This window comes from Tinamus guttatus, unplaced genomic scaffold, assembly GCF_059628265.1.
Source record: "Tinamus guttatus ecotype Peru unplaced genomic scaffold, ASM5962826v1 Tinamus_guttatus_pri_ptg000038l, whole genome shotgun sequence".
Taxonomy (NCBI): Eukaryota; Metazoa; Chordata; class Aves; order Tinamiformes; family Tinamidae; genus Tinamus; species Tinamus guttatus.
This window is the reverse complement of record NW_028288572.1, coordinates 5,288,612-5,309,642: the sequence shown is the minus strand read 5'-3', so window position 1 is coordinate 5,309,642 and position 21,031 is coordinate 5,288,612.

Below are 21,031 nucleotides of genomic sequence, written 5' to 3'. Positions count from 1 at the left end.
ACTTGCTATCATCACTATTCAAAGCCTTTGCCACAAAGATATGGTCTCAGAACATTGTAGAAATTGCTTTTATTCCAGTTGTCCCCAGAAATTCAATATTAAGTCCTGAAAGCCTTTTTATCGGTAGTCTTGTGTGTTAAGTTTCTGTTCTGATGAACTGGTGTTTTCTGCATACAATAAGAGAAAAAAGCAGAAGAGCTTCTCAGTCAGTACTGGCTACAACTTATTCTCCCCTATGAGTTTGATTTGGAAATGCTTCCTGAATCCTTTCCATTTCTGCTCTGCTCTCCATTGCAAGATCTCCTGTGAGATGCGTATTTGTTTTCCAGGAAATTTAAGCTAAGGCAGAATAGGCATTCTTGAGAAAAAAAAAGAGATGTTCTCGTTATTTTCTGGATCTTGATGGATGCAGGGGAAAAAAGAAGGAATTAAAATTCTGTGTCTCAGTAGCCTAAACTAAAAAAAAATTCACGATTACTTCATTCCTGGTTAGAATCTTTGACTGTTTCCTCAGGAGGCTGGCTGATTCATTTTGATGCAATCTGCTGCAAATATTTGGATCTCTGAGAACTTTTGGAAAACCCAGTAGTATTTAAAAACTTTTTCATAGTTCATGACTTGTGGAGTTTGTAATTACTACTGGGATCTCTAGTGGAATTTTTTATATTCTGCCAAATAAACTGCTTTGAAGCTCCAATTTCCTTAACGCTTGCTAAGATAAAAATCCAGTGAAGCAGATCTAAGGCCTAGTAGTAATGTCGCCTATGTAATTTTTATGCCAGTTTTGACAAAGGAATGAATTGCTGTTTTACCCTCATACCTGTAGAAATAATAGCCAGGAAATTATCTGTATAACCTTTGCAGCAATTAAGTTTTTCATCAGTTCTTGCTATAATCAAGAAGGAAGTTGGAAGAAAGGACTGTGTTGCACTTTCTAATTCTGTTATGCTTACAAATGCAGCAATTAGTTGAGACAGAGACTTATTAATAAGTAAAATTTTGCTGATGGTCTCTCATCTATACTTATTTAAGACCCTTTTATCATTTGAAAGAAGTAATTGATTAAAATCAAGTAAGAGTCTGCATTATGGCTGCCTTTGAACTGCCTGCAATGAGCCTCTAGCTCCACTCAGGAATGTGCAAAGTGATTAACTACATTTTACAGGTTATATTGCCTTTATTCTAAACATTTGGCTGCATCTCAGTAACTTCATCAGAGTAAACATTTTTTCTTCTGTATTGTAACTTCTCAGGGCAAACGAATGTGAACCCATCTGGAGAAATTCCCAAGCTGCAACTTTTTGAGGAGATATGGAGGAATTCAGTTGACTCAAGAACAACCATTGATGGAGAATGATAACTTCAATGACCACAATCTGCAGCTGCTTCTGCTTTTGGTGAGTTGTAAAGAAAGCTCCCAATCCCAGGTGAGATCCTGTGGCTCCATATATGGCACAATTTGGTGGTAGACAGATGAAAATGCTTGTCCTTGCGTGTTGTGTCCATGCCAGATGTCAAAGGGAAGCACAGGATAGGCATGGGGTGGCAAGAAAGAGTGAGTTGGAGTGACTGACTTTATCATCACACTAGCTCCTTGACTAATGAAGGACTTGAGGACATGTTTAACTCTTAGCTATTAAAAGGAGACCATGGGTATGTTTGTAGGTGCTTTGTTGAATAGCATTTGTATTTTGTTGCATGTTTTGCTAAACAGGGCCCTAAAATAATTTCATTGTCAGTGATAAGACATTGATTTATAAGCCATGTTGCAGACACTTAGTCCTTTGAGGTTTGTGTTATGCTCATTCCCACATGGATAAAGCGAGTAACAAGCTTCCAGATTTTTCCAGGACTACTGGGTTTTTAATTTTTCTCTTTGTCTAGATGCATGCAAACCTGTTTAAATGTGGAAAAGCACAGGAATATGACTAACATAATGACTGAAAACATAAGTGTTTAAGATGTTTGTACTGTGCAAGTCATTCGTCATGGAGGTGGAATAGCAGTCAATTTTTAATTCAGTACAGACCATCTAGAAACTGAGGACATGTTGAGTGTAGATATTCATCTTACATCCCAAGGATTGCCCAAAACCAAAGCCTCAGAAAGAGCTATTTGCTAGATAAATCTTCTGTGTCTTCTGCTTGTTTTGAAGATGTTACTCGTTTCACGCTCAAAACTTCATCTATTTGTTCTCTATTAAGTTCATCTATTTGTCTTCTATAAAGTTCACCTGTGGGAAAGAATTGACAACCTATTACTCTTGCGATGACCCTGTTGTTGCACTGCAAAGGCTATATGCTCCCAGGAGTATGTATGGGGATGAATGAGGGCAAGGATTTGAAAATTCAAAGCAGGTGCCAGCACAGTGTCACTCACACCATATGTGCAAACTACTTCCAGCCTTCAAGGAAAGAGCAGCACACTGGTGGCACTGTGTAAGGATTAATGTCAGTGCTAACCACCAGTGCCTAGTTTTGCCTATATCTTCCTGAAGGGTAATCACTGACTAAATGCTCAAAAGTGCTTAGGAGGACCTTGCAATGGGACAGTATCCAGATGGAGGAGCCCTCTGATATTGCAGAAAACCCAGGCTCTGAAGCTTAGAGATAACCAGGTCTGTAGCTGAGAGCCAGAGCAGAAGAGTTCCCAGCGCTGACAAAACGAGTGGGAATTCTCCCAATGCTCTCCATGGCAGGTTTTCTCTAAATTACTTCCTCCCACAGTGCGTGGTGGTGGTTTTTTTCTTGTTCCCATTTACTCCAACTGCTTCTTCTGCCACTTTTTTTTGTTTCCATCTGCGCATTGACTATCTGGCTCTGCGAGCTATTGCCTTTATGTGCAAGGTCATGGCAGCATCTTCAGCAGCTGCCAGTAAAGGAAGTGTAGAAATCTTCTCAAAAAGGCTTTCCCTTTAGTTGTCTTCTGTCCCTATTTCACCTTTATCAGTGCACTTTTCTCCCACATCTTCCTTTTTGACTAAGCTAGCCCCAGAGCTCTGCTCACATCTCCGACTTTTTCAAGCAGAGGCAGCCCCTGTGTTGCATGACTTGCTGCCTTGTCCCATGCTTGCGAGTGAATGGCAAATAGGGTAATTGGAAGTTAGACTAGAGAAAGAACTGTTGTAGTCTTCACACTTCCTCTTATCCCCCACTTAACCTACTCTTTCTGATTCAGAAATAGAAAAAAAATCCACAGAACTGAATATATAATTTTTCTTCTTGACTCAGTTCAGCACACTGGAAAATGGGATAGAAAATAAAACCATCTTTTTTTACCATAAGGTCTGTGTACCCATTCCTACATAAGGCATAGCATCGAGTCTATAGATGAAAAAAGAACCTGTTAGGATGATGATAAAAAATATGTTTATTCTGCTGTTTGCTACTGTTCCTAAGAGAACCATGATGGGTTATGTACTTGCAAATAATATTTACTCCATGGAAAATACATAGAAAATTCTCACTGATTATTATCCACAGTTGGGTTACTTCATTAGTTCTGGGTATAATGGAAGGAAAGGAAGGAAAGGAAGGAAAGGAAGGAAAGGGAGGAGGGAGGGAGGGAGGGAAGGAAGGAAGGAAGGAAGGAAGGAAGGAAGGAAGGAAGGAAGGAAGGAAGGAAGGAAGGAAGGAAGGAAGGAAGGAAGGAAGGAAGGAAGGAAGGAAGGAAGGAAGGAAGGAAGGAAGGAAGGAAGGAAGGAAGGAAGGAAGGAAGGAAGGAAGGAAGGAAGGAAGGAAGGAAGGAAGGAAGGAAGGAAGGAAGGAAGGAAGGAAGGAAGGAAGGAAAATCTGTCTGCTCAGTTGACAGTATGGACACAAAACTGTGGAATTTTACCACCAATAGAAGTCAGAAATTCACTGGGCACAGCTGGAAACATCAGAGATGTGCCAAAACCAGAAGCTGATATCCAACACCCCTCACTGAATTAAAATAAATAAGACTTCTAATTTCATCTAATTCATTTAAGGATGTGAACGCAAACACTCCTTACAGGCATCTTTCTCTGTCCTCAACATCTTTAAAACCCACTGAGGTCAACGTCTGTGTTTACAGTGTTTGTTGGAAGTGGCCTCATCTTGCCCTCCAGACCAGAGTCACCCCTGTCCTTCATTGTGACCCTACCTGCTTGACTTTAGATGTAAGTATGACGCACCCTCTTACATGCCACCCCGATGTGCCATGAGGATAGGTCATCCCGGTGGGATGTGCATGTGGGCCCATGCAAGCAACCAACCACATGATTTACAGTTTGCTAGGCAACTTTATTCCTTCAACTTGGAAGCCATGGCTATTTGCAAAAGTGCAGCCTAGAAGGAAAAGTGGACATGGCTATGAATATGGACACCACATTTCAGTGTTGCGTAGACACTTGATGGCACACACTAGGGATAGGAGAGGAGAGCTATTCCCCCCAGTAACTTAATTTCTAATGAATAAGTAATATTTGAGCTGGGAAGGAGAAAGAGCTTGGCTGAGTCTCAAGCCTTGCTTGTACTAAAGTTAAAATTCCTTCACCAATAGTTATTTAGAAAAAGTGGAATAATTCTGCCAAGAGATGCTGAAATACATTTAGTTCAGAACAGCAAATAGTCTGCTAAGGTAGTCGGCCAGGTAACTTAGCAGCCATGTTCAAGGCTGTGGTGTGGGAATGGCTTTAGAGCTGGATGTCTTAACCTCAGCAGGTTCTTTAGCAATAGCAGATAGGCTTTGCTAGAGGAGGGAGAAGTGTGTCTCTTTCTCTTTGGCATTTTGACCAGAAATTCTATCCTACCATAGAAACCTTTCTTATGAAAATTTCATCAAACCTGGCATATTGCCATGAAAAGACTCCATTTGAGCAAACTAGCATACTCCAATGATAAACTAAGTTTCTGGAAAACTCCCAAATAACTCTACTGCTTGGCACTTGCTTATGTTGCTAAATATTGAAGGGTAGACCATAGCATTTTCATTATGTGATGCTTGGAAAAAAAAAAAAAAGGCCACAATATCAGAGAGGAATTTTTGCTGGGAGCCTCCTTTGTACACTGCAAAAAAATTCTGAAATTCTGTGAGTATGGTGAAACCACAGAGATAATTAAACCGCTAAACATGAGAGATTCCCACTGTATGATCAAAACCCTCAGGCTGTGGTTGCCCAAGATGAAGTCTTGGCAGCAATACCAGCCTGAGGTATTTCTGTCCCTTTTTTTTTTTTTTTCTCTCTGTTTCCCACTTAGCCTTTCACACATGTTTCTGCACCCACCCTAGTACTAAGGAATTTAAATTGGTTTTAAAAACAGAAGTCCTACGTGTTTCTTTAAAAATGGAAAATGGATCTGATGTATCACAGCTTCACAGGCAGCTCTGCATGCATGGCTGAAAAAGTCCAGCAACAGGTTAGGAACAAATGCAGGTATAAAAAGAGGCAAAACTTACGTATGAAATCCTGGCTAGAGATAATGGACAAGTCTTTGGGTCTGAAGACACAAAGTGTGGCACTGCACCTACCTCATGTAGGTGGTTGATGAGAAAAATCTCTTGCAGCTTCTGCTTATAGGCTTCATTCCAAACTCAACGACGTCAATAGAAGCATCTCTTATTGACTCCAGGGCTTCTGGTCCATGGAGTTACTCTGTTTTCTAGTTTGTCAGTAAGAGGCAATCCAAGTTTCATTTTTCTGTGAACAGAAATAGCTAACTCGAGAATATTTTCCTGATTTTTTCAGCAATCATGAAGATTTCTTACTCAAATATAGACCTTGAGAGTCATCGCTCTAATTTTAGATGTCTCTCATGTTTACAAGCTTAATGATCATACATTTTAGCTCTCTGACATGTCTATGTTAGGGCTAGATGAAGTGAGACCAAGGAACACTATTTATTATCTCCCCTCTGACTATAATCAGATGAATCCTGCTCTAAGTTTTGGAAGTAGAACCCAACACCTCCTCACAGTGCTGTTAATATTTGTGCCAAGGATCTCTTAACTAGTTTCTTGATGACTCAGATGGCAGAACTTCAAAGGGGTGAGGCATGGGTAATCTGAAATACTGTTTTTCTCTCTGTTTATACAAACACATGCACATGCATTAACTTAAAACACATAAATGCAAAAAGTCCTTTCTCTTCTTGTAGATTCACCATTACAAAGGTCCTCTTGTCTCAGACCCTGTAAGGCTGTTTACATGACTTCAAAGCAGATGCTTACCCTAGTTGTGACGGAGTGGTACATCTGCTTGGCACAGCTGTGAAACAGCACATTTTGTACACGGTGGCGGAAAACTGGGTCCTCATGAATTTTATTCTCTTTGACTGAAGATTTCATCTTCCGTCAGTGCAAAACTGCAGTAAGGACTTTCCAACAATCAATCAAAACCTGTTCTTTACCCAGTGAAAATATGAGAATGGAAAAAAACCTCAAAAGCAAAATACATGACTAACATACATAGGGCAGGCCTGACAAACACACCAAGGAAGCAGGTGAACTTCCTTCTCCCTGATCCTAATTTAGACAACCACTAAGTACATGAAAATGGTCATTATTTCTTTCAAAATCATGTGTGACATTTATTGACTGCAGGACAGTTGGAGGCTTTCTTTTTTTTTTTTTTGTACTGAACAGCATATGGAAGATAAGCAGTGGTGCAGCAGGATTCAGTGCTGTGGAAAGACCCCCTGCCATTTCCAGCTGGTACTCCGGATCAATGTAAATTCATTGACCTCTCTGCTATGGCTGTTAATGTGACTTCTTGTGATGTGGGTTCCTATTCACTGGGAATGGAACTCTTCCATTCAGAATAGCGTAATGTACCCATCTCAGTAACATTAGGATTTCCCACTGAGTAAGAAATAAATGAACAATTTTTCCAGGGTTTGTTCTCTCTTTCCCTGCTGTTGGGATAATTATAGTTTTGAATTGCTGTCATTACCTTAATGACCTGTTGCAGGGTGAGGAGAATAATGTGAGGAGATTTAAACTGAGACTGGTGAACAGCAGGTGTTCAGTCCACCTTAGGCCTTGGGGATGGCAGGCATGTGGTTTGGCCATTGAGAAAGTCATGATTCTGGTGGACTTTCATGGTGAGTAGGCTTCTTGTCTTCAGGGGCATCACAAAATGCAGAAGCTGAGAGGGTCTTGTAGATACTATAAGCCTTTTCTATGGCAAAATGATAAATACTGAGCAGCTCAGTGAGTATCTCAATTCCTATTTATGGACTTTACCACAGAAAGTGGCAAAATTTAGAGGCACTTTTTTTTTTCCAAAGCTTTGCCTGTATGTTTAAATTGAACAATAAGCCAATAAAGTGAACCTAAAGTAGTGCGTTTGCAAAGAGTTGTGAGGCTGAAGTGATCCTTGTGCCCTTCCGTATTAAGGAAAAGTCCAGGGAAGGTACCAAGAGCGTTGCAAAAGGTGGTGCAAGGAAGAGATGACATGGTTGGGGTTCATGTCACCTAAATTTGAATATGGCAGTTCTTTTATGCCGTGTAAATGTTAACGCCTGGGTTGCTCCCTATGTCTAGACAGGTTTGCTTACAAGATTCAACATCAGTTTCCGTATGTGATGAACTGCACCCTAGAAGTGCCCATTTCTCTACACTGACTACAGAGAGAGGCTAAACAGCTCAGATGCGGACCTCTACACTCCAGATCTGCTGTTAAACAAGCGAATATCGCTCTAAACATCCAGAATTAAGGTTCATGCAGGAACCTTTAATATGAAAGCAAACTAACAGAAAGAGGAGTTTACTGAGAAAGGGACAGGATCTACACTTGGTAGCACTGTTCACACCAGTTCCTAAGCAAGATGGCACTGCACTGCTCTGAAGCAAACATTACATTTCACTGCAAGAACCGATGCAGAAAATTGCACCATCTTTATAGTTGACATCTCGCAATAGCTCCCTGCAACGTTATGTGGATAATACATCAAATGCAGGAAAGCCTGGAGTCTGTGGGGCTCCAGAGGCAATGGCAAAGAAACTTTCTGCCATTGCTTTCTGCATAGCACCCAAACCAGGTTAATATGGAGTAAGAAGTTGGCTTATTTCCAGATAGGAATTTTTAGCAGTTTGAGTCATTACTGCCAGGGCTAAGTCCCAACCTGAGAAAAAGCTTTTTCTGAAGGATGTTATTGCTAGTAATATTAAGAGAAAAAACTCAGTTTCGCAAAAAATCTATTTTCTTTTTTGGGGGGGAGAGCAAGCATCCCTGTCAATACTTTTTGTCATACTGCTTTCTTCATGACTCTGCAGTTCTTCCTGCCCTGTCCCCTTGGGAAAGACTAGATGCATTTTCCTTGGAAGTCAAGACAGAAAGGTTAAATTAGATGATCATAGAATCAAAGGCTCTTCAGTCAAAGGATTAGTTCACTGAAAGAGTGAATGGAGAACATACTAAACATATAAATATCAATGAATGCTCTGTAATATGCCTTGATATGCAGTTGTACGGTATCTATCAAAGGTGTTAAAAAGACAGCTAAAGTGAGAAGAAAAATCTTTAAGTGAAAAAAAGTAAGAGTCATAGATCAAACCTTATTAATGCCTGTCACTTACAACACCCACGTCAAAGGAAGAAATTAGCACCTCCTGACACAAATCCCACATGCACAAAATGCGAATAATGCACGTGAAATGCAACAAAAAAGGGAAGAATATTAAAGCAATCGGTCAAAGAAAGGATTCATCTCCTCATCCTAACTATGCATGAAGCAACAAATAAAATGTCTATAGAGAAATTTTATAGAAAAGTAGCTGGGTACACCAGGGACTGCAGTCAAAGCGTGGAAGCTGTGAAGAGCAGATGAAGAAGAACTAAGCTTGATCAAACACGGATCAAAAAATACCAGTGAACTGAGAAATAATGCGTATGTAGATGAGGCATGGGGCTAAACACTGATATAAAACTAAGTGCTTGTTTAGAAAGAAAACCAGTCCTTGCTGGATATCACCAAAAAACAAGATGCTGAAGCCAGAACAGCAGCAAATGTTTCTGTGACAGAAAGCCCCTACAGTACTCAGGTTGGCTAAAGATAAGACAGGCAAGTAACTTGATATCATGAATTTAAGAGCTACGCACGATTGATCTTGTCTCCTGTAGTAGAGGTCAAAAGACCAGACTTTGCAATTATGTTATGGAAATGAAAAGATCATATGAGAGGTTGGAAAAAAGAGACCTGTTCTGTGTCTAACTTACAGAGAGGTGAGGGACAACATAGTGATGAGCTATGTAGTTTTATGTCCTGGATTTGTCACTCTATACAGCTGTGCTGGCAATGGTGATGTCTGGTCAACTGTTAACTTTGCTGTCCATTAATATATCACTGCCCCTTGCTGGTAGCAGTGATCAAGCCTCGCTGAAATACTCCTACTCTTTAAAAAGACTAGTCCAGCAGCTTCCCCAACTCTGCTTTTCATCCTATTTCAGCTGGCTTTAAAACCCCCAAAGTAAGCACAGATGAGGACTTTGGGGACCCAACAGCCATTGGAAACCTGTGATTTTCTAGCTTATTATGATTGTTTTTGCGGGCATTCCTCCTCAGTCAAACGAGGGCTGCCCCCTGCCACGTGAGACTGATAAGCAGTGTGTGTTGCAAGTATGGGTGTATATAAATGGAAGGCTGAGGCCTTGTTTTTACTGAAGGGAATTACAGATAATGCTGCCTACTCTCTCTCCCCCACTCTTACACTCCTACCCCATCAGGAGCTAGAAATACCCCAGAGACTGCAACAACCCTACGCCAGCTGGGAACGGTGCCAAAGTGACGGCTGTCTGAGAGCTGCTGGAGTCGGCTCCAGCCTGGCCTTTCATACCCGCTGCATGACCTTCCTAAACCCTGGGGGATTAGTACCCTCTGAGCCCCATTACACCATCTGTTAAAGAGCTTCCTACATGAGGGAAGCTCTCGGCTGCCTGAAGAGAGCTAGAGCTGAGGCTGCACAAAGATCTTCCTTCACTCCACAGTAAAGGCTCTTAATTTTCCAACTAACTGAGTGCATGTATGCCATGTGAAATGCTCACAGGGACTACTTCCTGGGATTAGGAATTCAAACAAACAAGTAAACAGAGAAGCAATATTAGCCTGCTCTTGCCTTACTATTAAAAAGGGTTTTATGACCTGAAAATTATATGCAAACTGATTTTGGCAGTGCTTTCTCAACTAATCTACTCTGCACATACATGTGTCTGTCTTCTTACTTACAGCATTAGCTGTCACCATGGGGCTCTGCCTTTATTTTCTTCAACAGATTTTTAGTGGGTTCTTTGGCCCTAAAAATAAACAATCTCTCCTGGGGATATGTTTGTCTCCTCAGCCCCCGTGTGCAGGTTGCTGCGTGATTCCTACCAACTGTACTGAGCTTTCTATCCTGCAGCCCCATACAGACCTGCCATGTGGCAGCATGGGAGTGGAAGTTAGCAGATGAGTTATGGAAGCTGGTGGATATTTGCAGTAAAGGAAACACTTTCTTTTATGAAACAAACAAACAAACAAAAAACTCAAAACAACAACAAGAAAAAGAACCACAAGAGGCACTAGGAGTAGTCTTGCTCATCCTTTGTGTTTCATACTGAGATGGTCAGTCCTTTGTAGGGAAGGGTGCCTACTATTCTGTCGTTTCTCTAATAGGCTGGGCTCCACGATCAGCTGAATTATAAAATATTATAAAAAATGAACTGACCTGAGTCACTTTGTTGGCACCTCTCCCAGTTTCAGTTCCATCAGATCATCAAGCTCTGTGGTCCTGGAGAACTCAGAGCATTTGGGAGCAGGCTATGAACTTTTCCCCTCTAGATGAAACTCAGTTTATGGATTATGAGGCTAATTTAGTAACTGGAGTTAGAGTGCTGGCCTATGGGAAGAGGTCTGCGTCACAGAATCACATGAAAGTCTGTGTTGGAAGAGACCTCTGAAGATCATCTGATCCAACCTTCTGTTAAAAGCAGGGCCTTAGATTAGATGATTCAGGACACGGTCTTGAATATTTCCAGCAAGAGAGATTACGCTACTTCTCTTGGCAACCTATTCCACTGTGTAATTGTTAGAATGATGAATCATTTACTTTTTTTAAAGCCACGTGGAATTTTCCTTGAAACCAGTTGTGCCCATTTCCTCTTGTCCTGTCACAGTGCATCATTGAGAGGTAAGTGCCTTCTCTATAACTACCTCTTAAGTATTGGAAGACTGTGATTAGATTGACCTTAAGCCTTGCCTTCTTAAGGCTGAGCAAACCCAATTCCTTCAGCCTTTTTTTCATCTGTCAAGTTTTCCAATCCTTGGATCGTTCTAGTGGCCTGGAATCTCTTCAATTTCTGAGGCCAGACTAGCGTACAGCTCATGTTCTAAGGATACTTGAAGACACACATGCACATATAAAGTTCCTCTCAGAAAGCTAATTTAACTGGTCTTTTTGGAATGCCTAGGCCATATGGTCCTGATTACTTATATAGATAAGTATGTGTATTTTTCTCTGCCTAAAAATAACCAAACTTAGAGGAGAGAGATGCTTTTGTGTAAATTATTTAAAAATGGGTAAGCTGCTAATCCCTTGAGAAGATGCTCACTAGTGTTGGACACAGTGCCAGGAAACCCCTGAGAATACAAAGTTGGGCCTGGCCACTCTACTGTGCTTCAGCCAGGTCCTTTTACACTCTCATCATGACTACCCTGCCTGCTCCCTCTTGAATTAGTGCACATTCCTGTAGAACACTTGATGAAATGACGCTGCAGGGCAAATATAACTGATGTCCTTCATTGGTGTGGTTTCTTTCCTCCCTCTACGCTCCTACTTTTCAATAACTGTCTTTAAATTTTCACAGACTCTAATGAGACTTGGAAGGCTGAATCACAGAATGCTTAGGATAGGAAGAGATCTCTAGAGATCATCTAGTCCAACCCCCTGCTCCAGCAGGGACACCTACAGCACGGGGCACAGGGTGGCATCCAGGCAGGTTTTGAAGCTCGCCAGAGAAGAAGACTCCATCACCTCTCTGAGCCTCCTGTTCCAGGGCTCCATCACCCTCACCGGAGAGAAGCGCTAACATCGGTGTCTATTCATGGCCAGAGTTACCTTGATGAAGATTGTTCTAAGTTACTTTAGCAGCTTAGGGCAGAGGGAGCGATAGAGGGAGAACTGTGAGAGACAGTGCATGAAAACACTCAGGTCTAAGATGGGTGGATGTGGGTTGGATGAGGGCCCCTTAGACACACTTGAACAACATGCACCATGCTCTTCTGTTCCTCCTTCTTCATCTGCTTTGAGGCTAGTTGTTTAATCAGGGCAATGTGTTGCCCATGACTCCTTGCAGCTACCACATTCTCCCTGTAGCCATCCTTGGCTGACTGTGCTATAGTTTGGGATATTGCAAGAAGGCAACCAGGGCAAGGCTGTCTTTTAACTGGGGCTAGTTGTTGTTCTTGGCAATCTGCCATCTTGGAAACTATCTCCTCTGTCTGCACCTATGCCTATATTGAAGGATTTCCTGAGGTTAAACACACTAACACTTGACAAGGTCTCAGATATAAGTGTGAGCATGAAGGAAAATGTGCATATTTGTTGTTCATTTTTGGACAAATAAACAATTAAACATTGAATTTCTCCTCAGTTACAGCATCGTTCCTTGTGACATTCTTCACAAAACAGTGTTTTTTTTTTTTTTTATGGATGCTGAGCAAAAAGTCCTGTTTCTAAGATTCACACAGGACCTTCTCAAATAAGGATTTTATATGGCACAGTTCATAACCTGCCTTCACCTGCTTCTATCCCCAATCTCATTCTCTAAGAAAGTTGATCCTGAGGGTGAAACTACAAGGGGACCAGCTATTTCTGTCTCCCTGACATTTCTCATTACAGCCTTCCTCATTCCCCTAAACATTTTGTTTCTGACTGTCAGCATTGCATAATCTCTTTCATGACAGTGGAGGAGATCTGACATTTAGCTGAGCTTTGCATTGGCTATCTGGGCGTAACAATGCGGTGGGTTTTTACTATTAATGCTATTATAATTTTCTGGAGTTGCTGTGAGAATGTGAGAATCATGCTTCTGAGTCCCAGCTCCCCTCCTGCACTGACTTGCTCCGGTTCCCCCCTATTTCACAGCAGATCCAGATTTGTGTTTTATTCAGGGTTCCAGACCCTATACGTTTCTGTGGCTGTCGTCGTAGTGGCACCTCCCATCTGACCCTGCCAACATTTCTGTTAAGCAGGGAAATACATTTATGCCCGTATTGTAGATAGGTCCTTAAAACATAAGCAAACCATGTAATTTGCCTTCAGTTCTACACTGGAAGTCTGTGGGAGGTCAAGAGTTTTGATCAAGTTCCCTCAGCCTTGGAAGCAGGCGGTCTCACCGCTGGATGACCCCTTCATCTCTACAGCTACCTCCTTCAAGCCTGTTGGGGCTTCTTTTGCTTCTGTTTCTCAAAATCAGTATTTCCACATCAGAGCTGGGCTGCATTGCCGAGTACTGAACTAGCACTCGGGAGAGAAGACAACGGCCAAGCTGGGGTCCAGAGTCTCCCAGCACCCCAGTGGATACCAGCCAACCCTGACCCTCCCTGACAAGACAACTTCTTCCCCACTTCAGGAGCAGGCAGAGAGCCTTAGACTTTCCACCTCACCTTCATCTCACCAGAAATAAGGAAATGATTTAATTCAAGTTTGATCAGTCACTGAGTCGCAAGGGACCAGATTTCCTCGTGCATCCCATCAGAGCTCACAGGGTTTGAGTCCAGTTGAGGAACAGCCCTGCCATGCCACTGGGACACATATACTGTATGTGTGCCTATATATGTGTATAACAAAGATTAAACGGTGTGCAGAAGTTTAGGGGTAACCAGATAAAAATCTCAGACTACGACTGGTCTATATCATAAGAAACCATGAAGTGATGAGTAAGTTCTCCTATTCTTGGAAAACAAGGAGGCAGGCCAAAATTTCCCATTTGCCACCCTCTCTCCCTTTGGGACACCCCGTGATTAATTATTGATAGACTATAGATGGTCAGAAAAAGAATTCTTTCCTTCATCAAATGACAGTTAGACGCTGTTTTCATGGTAGCTGGCAGAACTGGTGATATTGTTTTTCACATCCTCCAAAGGTTGTATATCAAATAATAGCAAAAGTGAGTTCCAGAGATCCAGCACCAGCAGTTGAGTTGAAATATGTTCAGTGTCACAGAGGACAAATATTATTTCTGCCATGTTCTACCTGAGAGTAATTTTGGAGCAGAGTGAGTACAAAAATGCTTAATTTGAGATGACTTCCTAGTTACCTTCCTCCACAACAGACAACTGCTAATCATCAGAAAGGATCCTTTTTGTTGTTGTTATAATTGATTTCAAGGGCTAAGAAGAATAAAGAATTTTACAGGCTAATAAGGTTTATTGTGAGGGTGACAAAGCCCTGGAACAGGCTGCCCAGAGAGGTTGTGGAGTCTCCTTCACTGGATGCCACCCTGTGCCACGTGCTCTAGGTGTCCCTCCTGGAGCAGGGGGATTGGACTAGATGATCTCTAGAGGTCCCTTCCAACCTTCACCTGTGATTCTGTGAAGGACAGCTGGAGATCTATGCATATTTTCAGTGGAAGAACACTAAATCCATACACATTTGGAAGCATAGTCCACTGTTTTTGGAAATGAAAATAATGAAGTTAAGCTTTCAGTTTTACAAAAAAAAAAAAAAAAGTCTAGTGGAAAGAAATCAGGCCACAGAGCCATTTTTTTATTTACTCCTGCTCTGTATTTAAATAAGGTAAGTTAATTCCAGCCCAAAGCAGATGAGGACCTGAAAAATTCATATTCCACTTCCTACCTAACTACCATTAAACAAGGCCTTGTTTCAGGTTCATTCTAAATATATTTCCCAACTTCTTGTTTTTTCATATCAATTGCGATATTTTTTCTTTCATTTATTTTGTTGTAAGAGGTTTAGAGCCAAACATTGTCTTCAAAGTACCACAGTAACCTGCTGTTCACAGACAAGTCTGAGTAATTTTGCTTTAAAAAATCTGGTTAAGGATTAGCCAACTGCAAGGTCTACAGTCTGGGAAGAATATATGAACAGGAAGTATTCAGAAGCATATCAATAAGTCAGGCTAGAGCTGAAATTAAGTTCTGCAAAATGAAGATTCAAGCCATTAGAAATGTTCCCATATTCAATCATTCCAATGAAAACAATTTTGATTGGAATTTTTCCCTTGATGTGTTTGTAAGCCAAACTCTGCATCATTTTGTTAGGAAAGAAGAGCCAGATTCATCAGCTTCCTGTGAGTTTCACAGTCTATTTTCATTCTTTATGTGAAGTGTAGAAAGTAAGGAATGACAAAAGTTGAAATGCAAATTCAGTTTTTGAAATTGCTTGCATTGAGCTACACAGAAATGTAAATGTGCCAAAAAACAAGGGCTTGGGTTTTAACATTCCCCCATGCTTAACTTCAAATCAGGGAGGAATTTCTGTAATTTCAAATTGAATCTTATGGCTGCTGCTTGCAAAGTGCTCCCAGGTGCATAATACAATGGAGTGTTAATTATTGAGTGATGTGTACAAGCATTTGGCAGGAATGGGGAGAGTGGGAAATAAGCAAGATGAGCTGAAAGGAATTGAGAGCTCAAAGGAAACTTGTAGAGATCTGTCCTAAAAAACTTCAAGGTTACCATAGCAACAGAAGACAGGAGCATGCAATGGGCGGCATCTCTTTCCCTTGCAAAGACAACCACTGCTGAGGGAAAGTGAGCTTCCCAGAAGAGCTTTGCAGAGAAAAAAAAGGGTGATCCTTTGGAAAAATGCATAGTCCCTCTGGCAATCACTCCTGTTCTTTGGCAGAGTTTGGACCCTTCGCAACCAGTGACTGCTTCCTGGAAGGAAACTGTCTATGCCAGTCCTGAGGAATGATCTTTCATATCTACTCCAGGCTTAAAGCCCCCAAACCCATCATAGCATGTAACATCACAGCATACAGTTTCTATACTCAGGCCATAAGTATCATCCTAGCACTCTCTCTCATACACCAAGCTATAGCTAGGCCAAAGTTTAGTAGATCGAACCGAAGAGGACATAAGAAAGTAAGGTTCTAGCAATGCTACAAGACCATTCAGTGGTAGAAACAGGTTTAAAGAGGTGAACCAGGATGTTATTTGTATTTCTATTTCTATATGGGCCTTGAAAGACAATTCCGTAGATAACATCACAAGTCATCATAGTAATGAAATAATTTATATGTAAACAGCCCCACAGGTTACGTCTGCTTTCACTGAAATTGCTGGGTGCTTGATGTTGTCTTCTGTGGGAGCAGGTCAGGATCTTTATTGATCCATAACATGTCTTCATACATGCTACAGCACTGGAGAATTAAATAATTCATATACCAAGTTGAAATAATAAATAATCAGTGAGGGAGCTTAAAATTCACAGTACATAAGAAAAGATGGATTGTTACAGCTTATTATAAAGCTACCCCTATAGTCAGGCCTTGGGGTTCAGTGCATAATAAAGCCTATGAAACTGTAATTAAGCTCTGCTTCCTCAGGCCCTTGAAATTCAGATGGGAAAAATGCAGGAAGGAGATATGATTCAAAGGGTGATGGGAGGGATTGCTAATAACACAGAGTCAAAGAGAGGTCAGTCTGAAACATACCTTGTGGACAGCAGGTGTGGTAATAAATTAACCGTGTATACTTCAAGGCTGGGCAAGAGATACCCTGAGGAATTCCAAGGAAGAGTAAACTGTGCATGGCAGAGCTTGCCAAGGAATAATCTGCTGATTTGGGATCTGCTCTCGGAGGTGCTCCACACTTAAAATATCTACAGACAACTGAAAACAGGGCCAGATGTGTTCTTGTTCTGTGGCCCCTTTCTTAGTCTGGGTCTTTTCCAGCACAATGAATCTTATCTACCATTGGCTGAGACAGTTCTGCACCTGCATCCTGACAGCCTGACATGCAAGGACTGCTGCTTCAAGGGAGACATGTGGTTGACAAAAAAGGGCAGATACATCAGAATGAACCTTGTTGCCTGCCCTGACTGATATAAGCCATTAAAACATAAGGTGGTCTTGGAGGAGCTCTAGATCCATCACTCCTTCCATTCATATATTAAACTATCTAACCTAGCTATCTGATCTATCCTAGTGACCCATGGGTGGGAACCTGCCTTCCCATTCTAGCAAATAGCTCTTGGAGAACTGCAACAGCCTGCCTTCCCCAGTAAACCCAGTCCAGAAGGTTGTGTGTATCTGAGTAGAAGGTCACTCAAGGATGCCAGATCAAGATTTTGAGATATGGCAAAAGGCCTTCCTGCATGCAATCATCCTGACAAAGAAGAGCAGAAACCCGGTGACACAGATGTTTGAAAACAGTTAGGACTGCAATAGTCTGATGTTTTCAGAGAAGACGGTGGGTAGTGAAGATAAGGCAATGAGGCACACAGATTGGCTTATTACTGTTCATCGGTCTTCAGTGTTTTATAAACTAGCTATTGAAAATCAATGTGTAAATTGCACTGCTTTGAAAACCGAATGGAGAACCCCAGTCCTATGTTATTAGTGGCTGAAAAGACAATTTTATAGCTACAGCCTCAAGACTTTGGAACAAAAGAAAAGATTTTACTGGAGGCAGTTGCTGCAGTCAAATCTGTTAATCACTCCAGACTATGAAGTTTTGTTGACATTTGCAGGCTCTGAAATTACATGACCCAGATTCTGCATCTTTTTCTCATTTCAGAAATCCAAATATGAGAAGCAGCTCTGTTTGTGACATTTTAATGATCTGCAGTTTACACAAAGGGAATAAGAGACTCACCAGACAGCTTTTGACGTTACATTTTTGGTAGAAAGTTTTCATGTACTCCCACTTTTTGATCTTTTATCCATATGCTGAAAAGGTGTTAAATTCTGTGTACTCAAGGATGGTAGGATTGAACCTTTACCGGCAATCATTTAAAATGCCTTTGCATCTTTTGTCCCCTACTGTACACTGTTCATACAAAGGCCAGGATACACTCTAATATTTGGTGCTGTTTGAATATAAAGACATCTCGTTGCCAACATTTACTAAACACAGCTCAGCTGAACAGAGGAAAACTGTGGGTGATTTTCCTGCCTGTATTCCATCAACTAATGAATTTTACAGTGAAACAAACTCAGCACATGAATGGATAACCTTCTCCATGAGATATATCTCACTTTAAGTCTTAAACAGCAATATTTTGCTTCAGTTTTCTTTAAGAGAGAGAGAACATGGATTGTTTTTTTGGCTGGACTCTTGCACTGAGGAGTGTAAGGAGCTGCAAAATACAGGATAGCTCTTTAGTTAATGGATTTTTACATAGGAATTAGTGGGAGAAAGCTAGGTAACCTTGATTTTTAGGTGCATTTTTAATTCATTAGTAAGGATTGGTAGAGAATCAACAGTCATAACCTGCCTTAGATACTGCTGTCTGAAGAGGAAGAGTCTTCATCTAAAAGGTGGAGAATAATCACGTTCTTGAGGGATAGCTGATCATATTGGAATGGGTTAGGAGAAGTGAGGACTTTACTGACACCCAAGAATAACACCTGTGAAACGTAAATGTTTACCAAATGTGAAGAATAGGAAAGAAATGGAAGTTACGATTTTTTAAATGTGAGTGGTTGACAAAGAAAACTAAACAATTAGATGAACAACAACACTTAACAGAATTATAGACAACAAGAAAAAGCACCTTCGGGAAGAAAAAAAAAAAAAGCTAAGGGCAAGTATGAGTCATTTACTGGCTAGAGATGGCAAAATCATAAATAGTAATGCAGAAATGTTTAGCAGATTTTTCAATCCTGTATCTGAAGAAACAAAACAAATAAAAAAACAAACAAACCAAAAACTCAGTCCAAGTGATGTTGTGTTTGGAGAAGAATTTTTACTAGCTGAGGCAAAAGAAGCTATGAAGCGGCATTTGTTAAAAATGGATGTTTTCAAACAAGAAAATGTTTTTTTTTTAATCTAAAATGACTTAGATAAGAATTCCTCTTAACTCTGTCGTTATTTATTAACACACCTTGGTAAATACCTTGGTAAATAAGGAAGCACCAGATCATCAGGGAATGATTCCCAAACTTGGACAAAGTGAAAAGATAAACCAGAGAGAATCAATCACCCTGATGTTCATTAAGGTCTAAACAGTGGGACAGTGAGTTAAGGACTTTGTCCAGAAGCGTTAGAACCTAAGAATGTAGTTAATTCCAGGCAAAATGGCTTTAATGGAAGGTACATCTTGTTAAACAAGTCTTTTATGTCTTTTTGATAAGATTATAGGTATGGTTGATTAAGATTGCTGTGCTGAGGTGGTACATTTGGATTTCTCCAAGACATTTCACTTAATCCCAACTGACATTCTGATTAAAATCTTGCATTAAAAGGAATCAACAGGGCACAGATGGATGGAAACCTGGCTCACTGACAGACCTTCAAATGGAGCTCTTAATATAGCTTTTCCTGAGTGAGGCCATTGCTACAGAGATCATGTAAATATCTTGTCTTGGTCCAATACCATGTGATGTCTTCATCATTTATGTATCTGGTGACAATATATATATATGATTGATTGACATGCATTGTGGGAGAATGTTTATAAATGTCTGATTTTGTAGCCACCTTTTAGAAAAATAATTCTTATAGGACCTAATGCAAGAAGGAAAGAAAACAGATATCGCCACTTGCTGAGAGATTGAAATTGAAATCAATGACTCACCGAAAGATTTGGGAAGTCCTGCAGGCACAGATGGGTTCTGATATAACACAGTCACAAAGGAGGTAATGTGGTCTTTGAACATATGAAAAAAAGAATATCCAGTGTTTGTAGAGCAGTAGTATTTTCTTTGGACACAACATTGGGTAATTAGTTAAAAAAGTAGTGTCCAAATGAGTTAACTGTTCTTCAAGACAACTATGGAAATAGCAGAAAAAGTTTGCAGGAGTTAAATCATTAACTGAGAACTAGGAAATGAGCCTTTTTAAAAGAATTAAAGAGTGTGGCCTATTCAGGTTGTTCAAGAGAAAGTTTAAATGTGGGGTTTGATCCACTGTGGATTGCTGCGGGTTAATAAGAACAGATATCAAATGCATCTCCTCTCTCTTTCCTCCCTGATTATTTTATTAAAGGAATACCTGGACAGCTCACTATCTTCTATGAATTTCTGTTCACAGAACTGAAGGAGAGTGTCTTCATGGGGCCTCTTAAATATACAACACCAACTTCAAAAAGGTATTTTTGAAACTATAAAGCTTGACTCTTTTGGTGGCTGAAGGGAGTCTAAGGTCATTCTGAAAGACCTGACAAGAGTGGCACAATATTCAGCTGTCTCTTCTGGCTTATCTGTGTATTCCCTGAAGTCTCAGTCTCAGCACATCCCAACTTCTTCCCTGAGTCACTTTTAATACACATTCACATAGCACATAGCACATATGCTTGGGAACTTCTCATAAGGTAGTATTATGGATGTCATCTACAATGTTTGTGCCAGGGAAACCCATCTACCAGTAGATAATGCAAAGTATTTTTGACCTGGGACAGCTGAGTATTTTTGACCAGGGGTTAGCTGAGACCTTATGGGTCAGAATCTGCAGGTAGATCAGCATAGGTGACATTGTAGTGGGTGTCTGCTATAGACTTCCTGATCAGGAAGAAGTAGACTTGTCCAGATAAGCGAAACTTGTTTTTGTGTTCCCAGGCCTTGATCCTTGTCAAGAGATCTTATCAATGTGAAATGTCACATCTTGTGTTGTCAGGTATCGGACTGGAGAGCAAAAAGTGGACGGGCTCAGATTTAGTGGTGTCTAATGACAGGACAAGAGGCAATGTGAACAAAAGCCCTTACTCTGAGGGTGGGCAAACACTGGGACAGGACACCCAGATAGGTTGTAGAATCTCTATACTTGGAGAAATTAGAAACCCAACTGGACCCAACCCAGGCAACTTGTAAATGACTCTCCTTGAACTGGAGGAGTTGGACTAGATGATTTCCAGAGGTGTCTTCCAACCTCAACCCTTCTGTGATTCTGCGATTCATATAAAAAAT